Below are 15499 nucleotides of genomic sequence, written 5' to 3' on the forward strand. Positions count from 1 at the left end.
ACCACCTCCGAGGCTAGCACAGTATGAGGCTTTAGGGGTTTGGGATCTAGTGGCTCTTAAACAGAGGCAAGAAAAGTTTCAGAGAAGACTGAGAAGGGCAGAAAAATCTTATGCAGAGGCTAGATGGGATAATGAGAGTAAAATGTGGAGAAGGGGAATTGTTGATGGATTAAAATTGTTCCCAGCGATAGCACAAGGAGAAGAAATACAGGGAAAGAAGGCCTCTTGTAAAACAGATAAAGATGCGGACAAATCTAAAGAGAATAAAAGGCCTTGGGAAGAGGAAGATGATTCAGTTGATAAGGAATTCATGGACAGATTATTACATGATCGACTGCCACCCTATGCGGTGAACGATAGCGCTCCAAGCACTAGCATGGATCCTGGGAACCAGACGCAGGAGAAGGGAATTGCTGATAGGGTACAGACTAGTGATACGGCTTTGATACAGAATGGTGTCAGTGTACCCACTGCACCAGACATACCGATACAGTTGCAACTTCCACCGCAGATACAGAGAATCTACCCAGACGTTCCAGTACTTGAGACTACTACAAACCTGTTAGTACAACCCAGTAGCTGGTCCACCATTAGTGCCTGTCCCGGGTACTTTGGAACAGACCTATGGAGTCACTGCTCCGCGGAGTTTGGGACCAGGTCAGATACCTGCTGCCATATCGTTGCCAATTACGGTCGGTCCACCAGTGCCACTGGATGCTCAAGGCAAAACTGGCGTATGTGATCAGGGGGTAATGACCCGAGATGTGATAAGAGGAGGGTCTATGGGAACTCCCCAGATAATGGCCACAGGAGAACAAGCAGTTGAAAAGTCAGGGTCTTTAATAGACCTTAGCCCAGTGGGAGCACCCATAGAAGCAATGCGGCAAGCAGGACTAGGGGTTTTAACCCCACAGACAATGAGTACGATTGCCTCACAGTCACCAATGATACATGCAGGGAACATTTTGCTGCAGGGTTTTACAGTGCAACAGCTAAACGACTGGCTAGAAAAGACTTATACTTCACAAAAGGCTGCAGTGACTACGGTCGAACCGGAAAAGGAAAGGCAAGATGAGTAACTAAAGTTTGTAAGATTAGGGGCAGAAGCTGCTGAATTAGTGGAAGGTACGATGGGAGTAAATAGATTTGAGTCATACAGGGAAGCAGAATTGAGATTCCTGTGCCCCAAGATTACCAAAGAAGTAGGCAAGGTGCATCAGAGATTAGCGAACCTGGCAGATAAATACAATATTGATATTGGAAACCCTAAACATTTGAAAAGAAGTTACAGATTAGATTTTGACTCCAAAGATTTCGAGCTCATAAGGTCTGTGGGAATGAAGGCACATTTAAAAGAATTGCTGCAAAGTGCGCAAATTTGGGATGCACTGGAAAAATGGGAAGGCAGATGGGCAAAGAAAAGAGATAAGGAAAAGGGTGACAGTCCAGGGTCAAATCAAGCCAAAACTTCACTCGATGTGGAATCAGTAAAAATACTACCTATGAGAGAAACAGCTGGTGGTGTCTCAGTTCATGTACCATGGTCCAGGGGAGACATCCTATCCTTTACTAAAGATAATTCCAGATTGAGGGAGAAACCGATCGAGTGGTACCAACAGACAGACAGGTTTGTGAAACTTGCAAAGTGTCTTTGGGAAGACTTGAATACCTTGTTTGAGATCATTGTTCCGCCTGATTTATGGCTCGAGTGCAAAAGAGGGGTAGATTGGACAACGAAGGAGCCGGCAAGGGATAAGGTGACCGGGGCACCCTCTGAAGAGGTGATGAAGTACTATCATAAGGTGATTGAGTTTTTGAAACAAAAGGTGTCGCCGAAGGTCACTGATTGGCACAACCTCACAAGAGGTTAAGGAATCAATACATGCTTACTATGAGAGATTTTTAAAGGCATTCAAACACTACAGTGGTACTGAGACTATTGAACCGAAGGACATGAACCATCTTGTGTTTAGATTTGTCGAAGGGCTGAGACCAGAAGTTAGCCAGATGATTAAGAATCATTTGATTTGTTGGCAAGCGAAACCGATTGACGAAGTGTTGCAGTACGCGAAATACTGTAGTGATGAGATTGAGCTGAAATAGAAAAAGCTGGAAGAAAAGGTGATGGTGATGGAGATAAGGGCTGCACAGGCAGGAATACAGGGAAATGGAGTTCAACAGATGATACAGCAGCAACCGCAAATGAATGGTGTGTTTCAGACACAGCCGAGAGGTCGAGGCCGAGGGTTTGTGAATCACGGTCCAGACTTGAATACTGTTGTGGTTCAAAATGACATACAAGGGGCGAAAAAGATGTCACCATGTCAATCGTGCAGGGGGCACTGGAAACGGGAGTACCCGAAGATGGTGCAGGATGGTGTTGTTCAGCAAAGCACTAATGTCAGTACATTGCAAAATGTAAGGGGCCTAAAATGGAGGCATCAAAACCAGAATTTTCAGAATAACCTGGTACAAATGCAAGGGGTACAGCCCATGCAGCAGATGCAAATACCGCGTTTTCAGCCAGCGCAAATGCAACCAGTACAACAGCGGGTTCCCATGGTACCTAGGCAGCAAAAGCAATTACCAATGGCTCTGATGGGACAGCAACAGGTGATGCTTCCTCAACAGGTCACAGGCCAGGTAATGAGTCAAAATAACACAGTACAACAATTCCCATTACAAGGTGAAAATGGCATGAATGGCGAGTGGTCAGATGATAGTTCAGATAGCGAAGAGTGCAGGCTTGCAGCATCCTTAGAGGTGGATCAGAGGGGTCCATATGTGGAAGGAAAGGTGATGGGCTACAAAGTCTCGTTTCTGATCGATACACGCTCTACAGTCAGAAGTGCAGAGGTTCCAAAATTACCGCTTTCAGGGCGTACCATAAGGGTAGTCGGAGTGGCAAACCAATATCTGACGAACCCGATTACGGATCCAGTACAGGTTGAGATTGGCAACTTCCAGGGGCTACATAGGTTTGTAGTCTGTGATTCAAGTCCAGTATCCCTACTGGGAAGGGACTTACTGTGCAAGACAAAATGTCCGATTACCTGTTCCAATGACGGAATCGAAGTACAGACAAATAGTGACGATGAGGGAGATGAAGGTCAGTTTTCAGAGGAAGAGACAGGGACGGCTAATGAGGATTATCCTTTAATTACCCTGTTCCCGATGCTTGCCATGATTGATCTACCTGTCGAGCTACAGGGGACGGTATCAGAGAAAGTGTGGGATCTGACAGGAAAAGAAGTAGGGCTAATAAAAGGCGTGGAACCAGTTAAAGTACAGGTAAAGTCGAATGTGGTGTTTCCTCAGGTGCCACAATATCATATTGCACAAGATGTCCTTATCGAAGTGTCACAGATAATTGCAGAATTTCTGAGACAGGGAGTCCTGAAAGAGGTTTTGAGTTGTCCATGTAACTCTCCCATAATGGGTTTGAAAAAGCCTTGTGGAAAGGTTCAAATTGTACAGGATTTGAGAAAAATAAATGAGATTGTGGTAAAATGTTGCCCCATAGTGCCCAATCCAGCAGTAATCATGTTTCAGGTTCCATGTGATCCTGAGTGGTTCACCGTTATAGACCTGTCACAAGCTTTCTTTTCGATACCTCTTCATGAGGACAGCCAATTTTTGTTCAGCTTCAAATTCTTGGATAAGGTGTACAGTTGGTGCAGAATTCCTCAAGGGTTTTCTGAATCACCGTCCATCTTCAATCAGATATTGAAAAAGGATTTGGAGTCCTTGGTACTACCTTTCAATTCGACTCTAGTACAGTACATCGATGATTTGCTGATTGCATCCAAAACAAGGGACAACTGTAAACACGATACCATTGCTTTACTGAATCATTTGGGAAAGAATGAGCACAAGGTGTCACCTAAGAAGTTGCAATACTGTCAAAAAGAGGTGAAATACCTAGGGCATCTAATCGGAAGAGGGTCCAAGAGAATATCAAAAGAAAGAATAACAGCCATATTGCAAATGAACCCTCCAACGACAAAAAGAGATGTCAGGATGTTCCTGGGAATGGTGGGCTACTGTCGCCAGTGGATACCCAACTTCTCGATCATCTCAAAACCTTTGATAAAACTGACAGGCAAGGAGATCAAGGATGAGCCATACACCATAGCCTTGTCCAAGGAAGAGCTTGAGTTATTTATGGAATTGAGAGAGTGCATGTGCAGGGCACCAGCGTTAGGTATGCCTGAATATACGAAGCCTTTTCTACTGTTTTGTCATGAACGTGATGCTTGTTCTTTGTCTGTCTTGACACAGGTCCATGGAGGTGCAAATCGCCCTGTAGCATATTTTTCAGCTACCTTGGACCCCGTCGCAGCAGCCTTACCGGGTTGTTTGCGCGCGGTTGCAGCAGTTGGTCAGAGCCTTACGCAGTGTGAAGGCATAGTCATGGGATATCCCCTAACAGTAATGGTTCCGCATTCAGTTGAAATTTTGTTGACTTGAACCAAAACTCAGCACATGACAAATGCTCGTCTTACCAAATATGAGACAATCATGCTGGGGTCGCCGAATGTTTCACTAAAACGATGTACTGTATTGAACCCGGCACCTTTACTTCCTGTTGAAAACACTGAAATTAACAATGAGGAAGAATTTGAACATGACTGTCTTGAGGTAACAGAATTGTGTACCAAACCACGACCAGATATTCAGGACACACAGTTAAAAGAAAATGACTGTATCATGTTTGTCGATGGGTCCTGTTTAAGAGATTCTGTTGGAACACTGAGAGCTGGTTATGCTGTATGTACCATAGCTGTTATCACTGAAGCTTCCTGGCTCGAGAGAGTGTTTTCCGCACAAGTGGCAGAATTAATTGCCCTTACTGAGGCATGCCACGCAGCTGTGAATTTGAGAGTCACTATCTATACTGACAGCAGATATGGATTTGGAATTGTACATGATTTTGGCCAACTATGGTCACAGAGAGGTTTCATGACCTCTTCTGTTTCTCCTGTGAAAAATGGTGAACAAGTAAAGGATTTGTTACATGCAATTCAGTTACCTCTTGAAATTGCCGTGGTAAAATGCAATGCTCATGTTAAGTCACAAGACTTTGTGTCCATGGGAAACGGTTATGCAGATCAAGTCGCAAGGTTTTGCACATTGAACTGTATGTCGTTCAAGGAACAATGGGAATTGTTACCGCAAACTGAAAACAACACATGCTTGAACCTTGCATTAAGGGTGGTCGATACCCTAGATGAGTTAAAGACATTACAAAGTTGTGCAAGCAAAGAGGAAAAACTTTCCTGGCAGAGAATGCAATTTGTAAAGAGAGCTGATGATTTGTGGGTTTCAGAGGAAGGGAAATTAGTCTTACCAAACAGCCTTTTATCCCAGTTTGCCAGGCTATATCATGGACAGGCTCACCTTGGGAGAGATGCAATGATCAGGTCATTTAAAATCGACTGGTTCAACCCAAAATTCAGACATGCTTCCGAGGTTATCTGTCACAGGTGCATCATCTGTCAACAGATGAATGCTGCAAAGGGAACTGTGGTAACTTTGAGCCACATTGGGAGAGCTGGTGGTCCGTTCAGCAAAATACGAATGGACTTCATTGAAATGCCTGTTTGTGGAGGATTGAAGTACGTGCTGGTGATTGTGTGTGTTTTCAGTCACTGGATTGAAGCCTGCCCCACACGTAGAAATGACAGTCTCACAGTTGCAAAGCTGCTGCTTAGGGAACAAATACCAAGGTTCGGGTTTCCGGTCTCTATAGAGTCAGATAGGGGCAGACACTTCGACAATGAGGTGATTAAACTCTTGTGTGCCGCACTAGACATCGAACAAAAGCTGCATTGTAGCTACCGACCTGAAGCATCAGGACTGGTAGACCAAATGAACGGTACTCTGAAATCGAGAATGGCATAAATGTGCGCAACTACCAATATGAAATGGCCAGATGCTTTGCCCTTAGTGCTGATGTCAATGAGGAACACCCCTGACAAGAAAACAGGACTGTCCCCCCATGAGATCCTCATGGGTAGAGCTATGAGGTTGCCAGCAGTACCTGCAAATGCTCTAGTGAATATCACAGATGATATGGTGTTGGACTACTGCAAAGGCTTGGCTGATGTGATTCGCTCTTTCTCTCACCAGGTAGAAGCTAACACATTGCCACCGATTGGAGATCCAGGCCACACCCTACAAGCCGGTGACTGGGTGGTTGTCAAGAAGCACATGAAAAAATCGTGTTTGGAGCCATACTGGAAAGGGACGTATCAAGTAATCTTGACAACTACTACTGCCGTGAAGTGTGCAGGAGTTCCAAATTGGATACATGCCAGTCACACAAAGAAGGTAGCGTGTCCTGCTGATGAGGAGCTTGAAGTTTCCGCCACAACAGTTCCAGGAAGAGAAGTCTCAGGGCCAGAAAACACCCAAGAAGGAACTGAGATTGCAGGAGGGCCCACTGAGAATGGCCTCGTCCCTCAAACAGTGAATTAGTTCGAGGGAGGTGACAGAGTGCCTATCTCAGTAGAGGCAGCAGGAGAACTAAATCAAGGAGAGGTTCTCCCAGAAGTAGACAGATCCGGCTTAGAACTTGAACCCGGTACAGATCCAGAAGAAGAAGAAGAAGAAGAAGAAGAAGAAGAAGGAGAAATAATAGAAAGAGATCGGAGTGTGCCAGAATCTCCTGAGCCAGCTACAGGTCCATCAATTGAAAATACCGTATCACAAGAGGAGGGTGCTGTCCAGCGTCCTGATAAGACACATCGAAAGAAGACGCATAAGGGTGATAACTGGCCAGAGAAACCACTCTTAAGGATAAGACACATACCAAATGAAACAAAAACAGAGGAGACCGATACATCCCGAGTGGAAGATCTAAGTGAAGGGGAAAAGCAAGGTGAATGAAGGTTGAAAAGAAAAAGAGTCGCCAACAGAAGATATACAGGTCCTGAATGGGCGTATGCTACAACATCTGAATGGCAACAAGAATTCCTAGCATTCTGTTTTGATCAAGAAGTACCAGGCCAATACTACGGTACCTGAACTCAATCCAAAGGAAAGACTTGGTTAAAATCGAAAATCTGAAAACTGATAAAAGAGACTTTATAAATTACCGAATGTGACATTAGAACCGGATTCGACTCTGAGAAACCTGATTATGACAAGCTGCTAACCTGATTTGACAAAGGGGTCCTGGAGCGAGTGAAAACGCTGTAAATACACGCAGAGAGCAAAAGAGAAAAGTTCTAAATCATCCTCAAGTTGATTGTTATTCTGCTATCTGATTCTATAGAGACATGGCTTATAATAGAGGTAGTAACAAAGGGAGTAAAGTGTGTGGTTGGCTAGGTCTTATAATAGGTATTGTGTGTGCAATAATAATTGTGGGAGTGATTGTGGGAATGCCATGGATAGAGAAAGAGACTATTAACGCTACTTCAAAACCTGAAACTACAACACTAACACCGTGGGAAAGATTTGAGCAGGATGCAAGACACTTGCATGAGGGAACTAATTCAAAGGGGGAACTTTCTACTAATGTCTTCTATTGCTTACTAAATGAGTATATGGAGACCATGGATGCGAAAGACTGTTATGTGTGCACTAAGATTCCTTCATCTGTGCAAGAAGGGGTTACCTACCATAGCCTTCCTTTAATTTACAGGATTAGCTGTAGTTTGCTACTAACCAGATTCTATAATCAAGAGCAAGTGCAATACTTTTATTCAACTCTGGATGTTGTATTTTCCTTTGTGCCTGTGATTGAATTCCTGAACAAGCTACCTAAGGAACATGATATAAAAATAGTTAGAGGATTCTTTGAGCCGACGCTTACATTTGGAACTGCTTATGCACATCGCAATAATTTGACTTGCTTACTATCACCTGTAGAGAAAAGTTTTTTAGATCACACTGATGATAGATGCAAAGCATTGAAAGAGAGATTAGAAAAAGGATTAGAGAAACGCACATATGCAAATGATTATGCTTACACCGCAATCAAAACACAAGGCAAACTAGCTATAGATGGATTACATGTAGGCAGGCTTTGTATATATAGGCCAAAATCTGACCAGGACAATTTGTTTGTGGGAACGAGTGAATGTAGACATGTGTTTTTGTTTCAGAGTAAGAGGACCTTTATGTTGAATGGACAAGATCCAGCGATCCCTGGGATCTATTACATCTTTGGGCTTAATTCTTATTACCGTCTCCCTAAGGGACGGTATGGGACATGTTATTTGGGAATAGTTTTCCCAAAGATTTACCAGATTGATGACTTAAAACATATACCTAAAACGTCTGAATTACAACATACTAGGCAAAAACGAGAATCAGTGGCTGCTGTCATTGGTGATATATTTGGAGCTATAATCCCTTCAGTAGGGGTTATCTTGAATTCTATGAAGATCCAAAAGTTGTCTACTATTGTGGATAACATGCTGTCAAATTTCACAGGGGCTATACTCCTGATGGATACTGAACTTGCTGCAGAAAGAGCTATGACTCTTCAAAATCGGCTTGCTTTAGACATTCTTTTAGCAAAGAGTGGAGGGGTCTGCAAGATGCTCAACGAGCGTCATTGTTGCTCGTTCATTCCGGACAATAATAAAAAGATTAGAGGTATGCTTACTAACCTAACCAGAGATAGTGCGGATTTGAAAGATTTGAAGTTCGGGAGAAATTTGGAAAAGGAATTGCCAGAGTAGGGAGCTGGTTTACCAACATTTGGAATGGGGTACTTGCTAAAATACTAATGGGTTTATTAATTGTTCTGGCCTGTCTATTAGGATTATGGGGGGCATGCAAAATCAATGATAAAATTAAGAGAAATTGGACTAAAAGAACCAGAAGAAATGAAGAAAGTGAAAGAGAGAAAATGTTCAATGAAATCTGGGAGAGTTCACGTAAGGGACAAGATGTTGAAATGCGCATTATGCGTAAAGTGAAAAATGAAAAGTGAAAGGACAAAGGGAAAGGTTCATGTGATGACGAGCGTCATCAGAGGAGGGACTGCGGGCGTAGTTTAAATAATACATATACTAAAATGAAATGCTTATATCAATGCTTAACGATGCTACATAGAAAACGACAATAATAGCGATTTTGCTTAAACACGCATTTGAATTGTGACCACAATGTGTGTGGCCACCAATATATACGCAAACTAATAATGATAAATAAAATTGTTCATGCTATGGTTAATCAAGTTTATATTAACATTTACGATATTGCATTTATATTGAAAATCTTATAGGCCTTCAGTTAGCGTGAGCTGTGGGTTTTAGCTGCCTAGCTCTCATATTAAAAGCATTTTTCTGTTTTCCAGTGTGCTGACTCGCAAAGGGCCATGACCCTGCAAATGTTATTTTTCTTCAACTTGGAAGATGAATGTATCTTTGTAATTCCGGTCTCAACCGCATATTTGGTGCCTTAGTTTAAGTTTTGTATACAAAATTGAAACAAATGTAGATTAATGTAATGTACAAGGACGTTTAAACCAATAGACAATGGAACTGCTGACCTGAGAAGACGTGCCAAGGTATGAAGTAACCCCGGACGTGCCACCTCCGAAGACGTCAATTATGAATACCAATCAAAATGTTATGAATAAATGTGGGGTGACAATTGGAATTACCTAATGTTTGATTTGATAGGTTAAAGATAGTGGGGTATAGTAAATGTCCAATAGAATTTTGGGGGAAGGTATTACGAAAAAGGGATAAAAACCCATGTCACAGAAGGGTCGTTAGAACTAGGTAGGGAATGCTATTGATTTTATCCAGAAACTCTGTCACTCTGTTTGGTGACTTTGAGACTTATTAAACCATCCTCACCCATAGACTGCCCCTTTACGCTTCTCCTTCTTACGAGGGAAGTGTTCCTATGTCCCTTAGTCGAGTTTAGACTGATGGCGTTTTGACTGATGTCCTGAAGACGAAGACTGATCCTGTGTGCTGACCTAATCTTTGGAGGGTAATTATGACAATGCAATCTGTAATTTGTCTGTTTGCTTTTCCTTTCTAGGTACCAACTGCTCATTTTGATAGAGACCATAGGTAGATATTTTCCCAATTGGTGTTCTAAATTGTTTTGCATGAAGCCCAACATGCTGATGCTGATCAGTGGTTAGGACAGGAGTTCATTTAGACTGACACAAATAGACAAACGACTGACATTACGCTATGCTGAACTGACACGTATATGATATCTGCTGTATTCTGATCTATGTTTACGCTGTGCTATGTTTTAATGTTTGTGATTCTTGCATTAATGAAATCCTATTATAGTTGCCATATCGTGACTATGCTATTATGCTTCTTGGTATTGAGATTAACTCTTTTACTCGTAGATTGTAATCAATAGGGAATAAAATTCATAAAATTCTATTAAAAGGTGTAGTTATTCATGGCTGAAAGGTCATGGTTGCGTCGACAATTTGATTAATGTCTTTAACCAAAGTAAAGTGCATTGTCGTGATAAATATTGATGACATTATTGATATATTGCTTGACATAGTGATTAGCTATCTCGTCCTACGGTGTCTCTCCACTGGGTCACAAGATTCATCGGCCTAAAACGAGTCCTAATGTGTAATAAATTAACATAAAAATACGCGTTAACAGATACATCTATACGTCAGAATGTGTAAGTAGCACATCCATACTGGCCAAGTATAGCAGAAGATAAATAATGCCAAAAATGTATCTTTAGAGCTGGAAGGGCACTGTACTGCCAATTAGTTGTGTCTAGAGGGCTATGATAGGCTGAATGGTCAGATAGCATTACAATTCTGCATGATGGAGCATAGCAGCAACGATGTTTGTGACACATACAGAGAACATAATATATGCATATTATTTTCTCTAGGATGTGCAACTATCTTGTCTTGAACTGCTACCATAGTAATAGTTGCCACAGGACCCCATTAACAATAACTCAAGAATTGCTGACTTACAAGGTGGATTCTGGCAAATCTACTACCACTATTTGTAGATTTGTTTATAAAGGCCGTGTTGGAAAATGGCCCTCTCTGAGGGGTCATGCCAAACGTTTTGCCTTTCTTCTCCTCTTCTTCTGACCTCTTTTTTGTTGGCTTTAGGACTCTGGGCAGTTTACCACTGCTAACCAGTGCTAAAGTGCATGTGCTCTCTCCATGGAACATGGTAACATTGTCTCGTACCTGATTGGCATCCTTAATTTCCTTGTAAGTCCCCAGTAAAGTGTTCTACATGTGCCCAGGGCCTGTAAATTAAATTCTACTAGTGGGCCTGCAGCACTGATTGTGCCATCCAAAATAAGTAGCCTCTTAAGCATGTCTCAGGCCTGCCAATGCAAGGCTTATGTGTGCATGTTCACTGCCAATTCGTCTTGGCATTTAAAGCTACTTGCCAAGCCTTAAATTTCCCTTTTATTACATATGTCCCCCCTAACGTATGCCCTAGGTAGCCCATAGAGCAGGGTGCTATGTAAGTGAAAGGCAGGACCTTTACTTGTAAGTTTTACATGTACTTTGTCACTATTGTGAGGCCTGCTCCTTTCATGGTGAGAACTCCTGCTTACTGGGGAAGTTGAGTTTAACATTACTATTTGAGAAATGCCACTTCTAGAAAGTAGGCATTTCTCTGCACTTACTGCTCTCTGTGCCATACAGCCTGTCTCCAATCGACGTTTCATCTGTGCTGGTTGACAGGTCTCCTTGTGCATTTCACCCAAACAGCCATAAACACAGAACATTCCGCTGCATTCATCTGCATACTGATGGGTATTCCTTGGCAGGAAGGGTAGAGGGGCCGTCACACTTCAGAGGCTAGTGGCCTGACCCCACACAAAGGACTGATAACCCCCCACGGATCTCCTGGCAGACAGGACTGGGCTGAAAGGGGAACTGGTGCACTTCTAACCTACTCTTTGAAGTCCCCTCCACTTCAAAGGAACATTTGGGTATATATACTACCCCCTTAAAAACAGACACTTCTGGACCTACAACTGGACTCTGTCAGAATGACTACAGTACTGCCCAAAGGGCTCAACTAAACTGTTCTTCTGGAAGGACTGCTCTTCTGCTTGTTGCCCTGCTGTCTGCTGCTCCCTGACTCTCCTGGAAGGACTTTGTCTTCCCACCACAAGTGAACTCCAAGGGCTTGTTAGCATGCCCCCTGTTAAGAAGTCGCAGGGCCATGACGGACTTCACCTAAAAGAGAAAATCCATAACGTACTGCGCTAGAAAAATCAAAGCAAAGGCCTGTCTTGCAGCTGAAAATTGACACAACTCCTTCAGATCTACGCAGCACCTGTCTCACAGCTGAAAAATCCAGGCAGCACCTGCAGAATCAACGCAGCACCTGTTTCACAATGGTTCCATCATCACAGCACGTCTTGATTTTCCACATATCATCCCTAGGCATCAATTTGTCATCAACCCTGCACCACAGTAAGGAACCAAGGCTGCATTTCCGGAAAATGAGGCATTGTCTTTCCTACAAGTAAAGAATCAATGCATCACCTACCCTGCCAGTAAGGAACCAATGCATCATCTCACCTGCGAGGAAAGAATCAACGTATCACCTCCACTGCTCAAGTTATGGACCGACGCTTTGCTTTACTTTTTTAGCACCTCACCTCCCCTGTGGCCCATACTGTCTTTGATTTTGATGCATCCGAGGTACTTTGTCCTAAAGAGATACATCCATTGATTCCTATGGATTGAGACTTACTTAAGCCTCTAAAAAGTGATATTTTGACCTGTGTATATTGAACCTTTGTTGATTTGGTCTTGTTTTATTCAGATAACTATTATCAATTTTTCTAAACAGGGTTGGAGTACTTTTTGTGGTGTTTTCACTATGTTTCGGTATGAGTTATTGCACAAATACTTTACACATTGCCTTCTATGTGAAGCCTGCCTGCTCTGTGCCATTCTATTGGGGGGTGGGCACAGGATAATTTAGGTTGTGTTGTGGCTTACCCTGACTAGGATTGTGGTGTCTACTTGGACAGGGTGCATACCTCTTGTGACTAGAGACCCAATTTCTAACAAGCTACATGTATATTTGCGAGGAACAATCATCTATACATTTCAGATGGCTGATCTCAGCTCCACCTTTTTTTGACACTTTTTCTGGAAAATAGGGGAGCAGGTATAGTAACAAACAACAATGGCACATGCAGAACTACTTTTCTAGTAAGACATTTGTTTTAACAGACAAGAACATGCAGGAACAGACAGAGCCTATCACATATAGGTATTATCACAATTTCACGTAAGAGGCATATACAGCAATGTACACTGTCACAGGCACTGGAAGGTGCTTTCACTAGCGGATACTCTAACATAAATAAACTTGTGCATGTCTGTAGCTTAAGTAGGATTATATTCAAGTAGAGAAATAAAGCAATACAGATACTGCACATGCAAGAAAAGGTATGATTAGATGTAAACGCAATGCCAAATAGAGACAGGAACATATGAGAATAGTCACTCATGTTCAAAGATCTGTACACAGTGCAAGTACCTGTAGAAGTAGGGATGGATATAATAATATACAGACACAAGCATGTAGCAGAAGGCACAAGCAGGGTTACCCACAATTAAGAGTAGTAGAAAATCACAGAAGCAGGTACACACCTTCAGAAAAGGTCATGCGTGGGATTGATGTGCATTAGAATTCCATATTCACATGCAGGCACATTTAGTGAATGAGTAGATCTGCCGAGACAGGTAGAGGTTTGAATATAAACATAAAACACCAGAAACACACAGATGTAGGAGCAGCTACATGGAGGAGTAAAAAGACACAGTCTCACACCAGGACAACCATGTACAGGCATTGCGGGAGCATACAGGTACAGTTTTAGGCACAAAAACCTGGACTACTCCCATATTACAGTATATAGACACCTTAGTTAAAATGTTCTCATTATTGCCTTACGTATGTTTTGATCTATGCACATACGTATATGTGCAACACTGTTCCACCATTCATACATTCCACAGCCATCATTATGAAGAGTGTAGTGCATATGAAAAGTGACATTCCATTCATTTATTTCTTTTTTTTTTATGTGTTTACTCAGCTTTCTTTTTTATAAAGCACCAACTTTGCTTATGAGTGTTAGGTTGCTTTCAAATGGAAAGGCATAGTTACAGGAGTAGAATACTGAGGGACCAGTACCTGCATGAGAGCTTGGTTGATACAAAGACCTTCTTTCAAATATCCACTAATAACAAGGGAATGATTAGATACAAAAGAAAATGTAAAAGTGTGAGGAAAGACAGAAGCAGGTACACAAACCACTCAAATTGAGAAAACTAATGTAAGGTGAGAACATACACACAGGTAAGTAGAAGAATCATGAAGGAGTCAAAAACAACAAACAAGTATGGAGAACAAGTATTAGAAAGAATGACTCAATCAAGACAGGATAGAAAATATATTGAAGAAGAATTACACGATCAGCTATGAGAGAACCAAAGAATGTATAAGACATAAAAGAAAATGTAGAAGAGTGAGGAGAGACAGGAGAGCTACAGAGTCATGAAGACAAAATCAATAAAGGATAGTAAATAAAACGAATAATTATTATACGATGGGGTATGAGAGAAACAATGCATGTATAACAGTTAATGGAGCTACAGGGTAATGTAGAGGGAAGTCATAAAATAAAAGAGAAATAAGGCAAAAGGAGGTAAGTGCAGGAGTTGAGGAGTAAAGAAAAGGTGAAGAAGTGACCACAACAGAGACCGCAAAGACGATGACAGTGTTCAGAGATGCAAGTTTATAGATCCCATTCGGATATGTCTTTATGAAAAGCGGTATAAAATTCTTATTTAATGTTACTATAGAAATATCGAAGCATAAAGCACGAGAGAGAAAGTTTAAAATTCTGGTCACACAACTACAATGCAATTGAGACAGAGGTACTCTTTTTTTAATTCCGATATTTTCAAGGGAAAAGATTTAGGGCCAGATATATGAAGAAAGTCATTTGCGAGTCCCTAATAGCGAATTTCCAGTGCGCAAAATGTGATGTAACAAAATTGCGTGTCGGAAATAGCGATTTCTTAAAATTCGCTAATGCAATTTGCGAGGTCCAAATACCGAATCGCAAAACTAATTGCGATTCGGTATTTGAAAATCGCAAATTGCGAAAACGGTCACCTGGCACAGCGTGATGACATCACAAGCAGGAAGTGAGTCAGCCCATGCTGTTTCCAGGTACCACACCCACAGGAGCAGTCAGAGAGTCACAGACCAGCCCCAGGGAGCAAGTTTGTGAGCAAGCCAGGACCTGACATCAAAATGGCTAATGCTGGTAATGGGAAGGAGAAGGGAGAGAAGAAGAGGAAGCTGAAATTCAGTGAGCAAGAATTGGAGGTGCTCACTGAGGAGGTGGTCAGGAGCCATGGCTCTTTAGGAAGAGCTCACTCCAGGTACCAGAGAGTGAGAAGCGGAAACTTTGGGCTGACATCCAGACCAAAATCTGCGCAGTGGGGGTTGCGCAGCGCTCA

This window comes from Pleurodeles waltl, chromosome 1_1, assembly GCF_031143425.1.
Source record: "Pleurodeles waltl isolate 20211129_DDA chromosome 1_1, aPleWal1.hap1.20221129, whole genome shotgun sequence".
Classification (NCBI taxonomy): Eukaryota; Metazoa; Chordata; class Amphibia; order Caudata; family Salamandridae; genus Pleurodeles; species Pleurodeles waltl.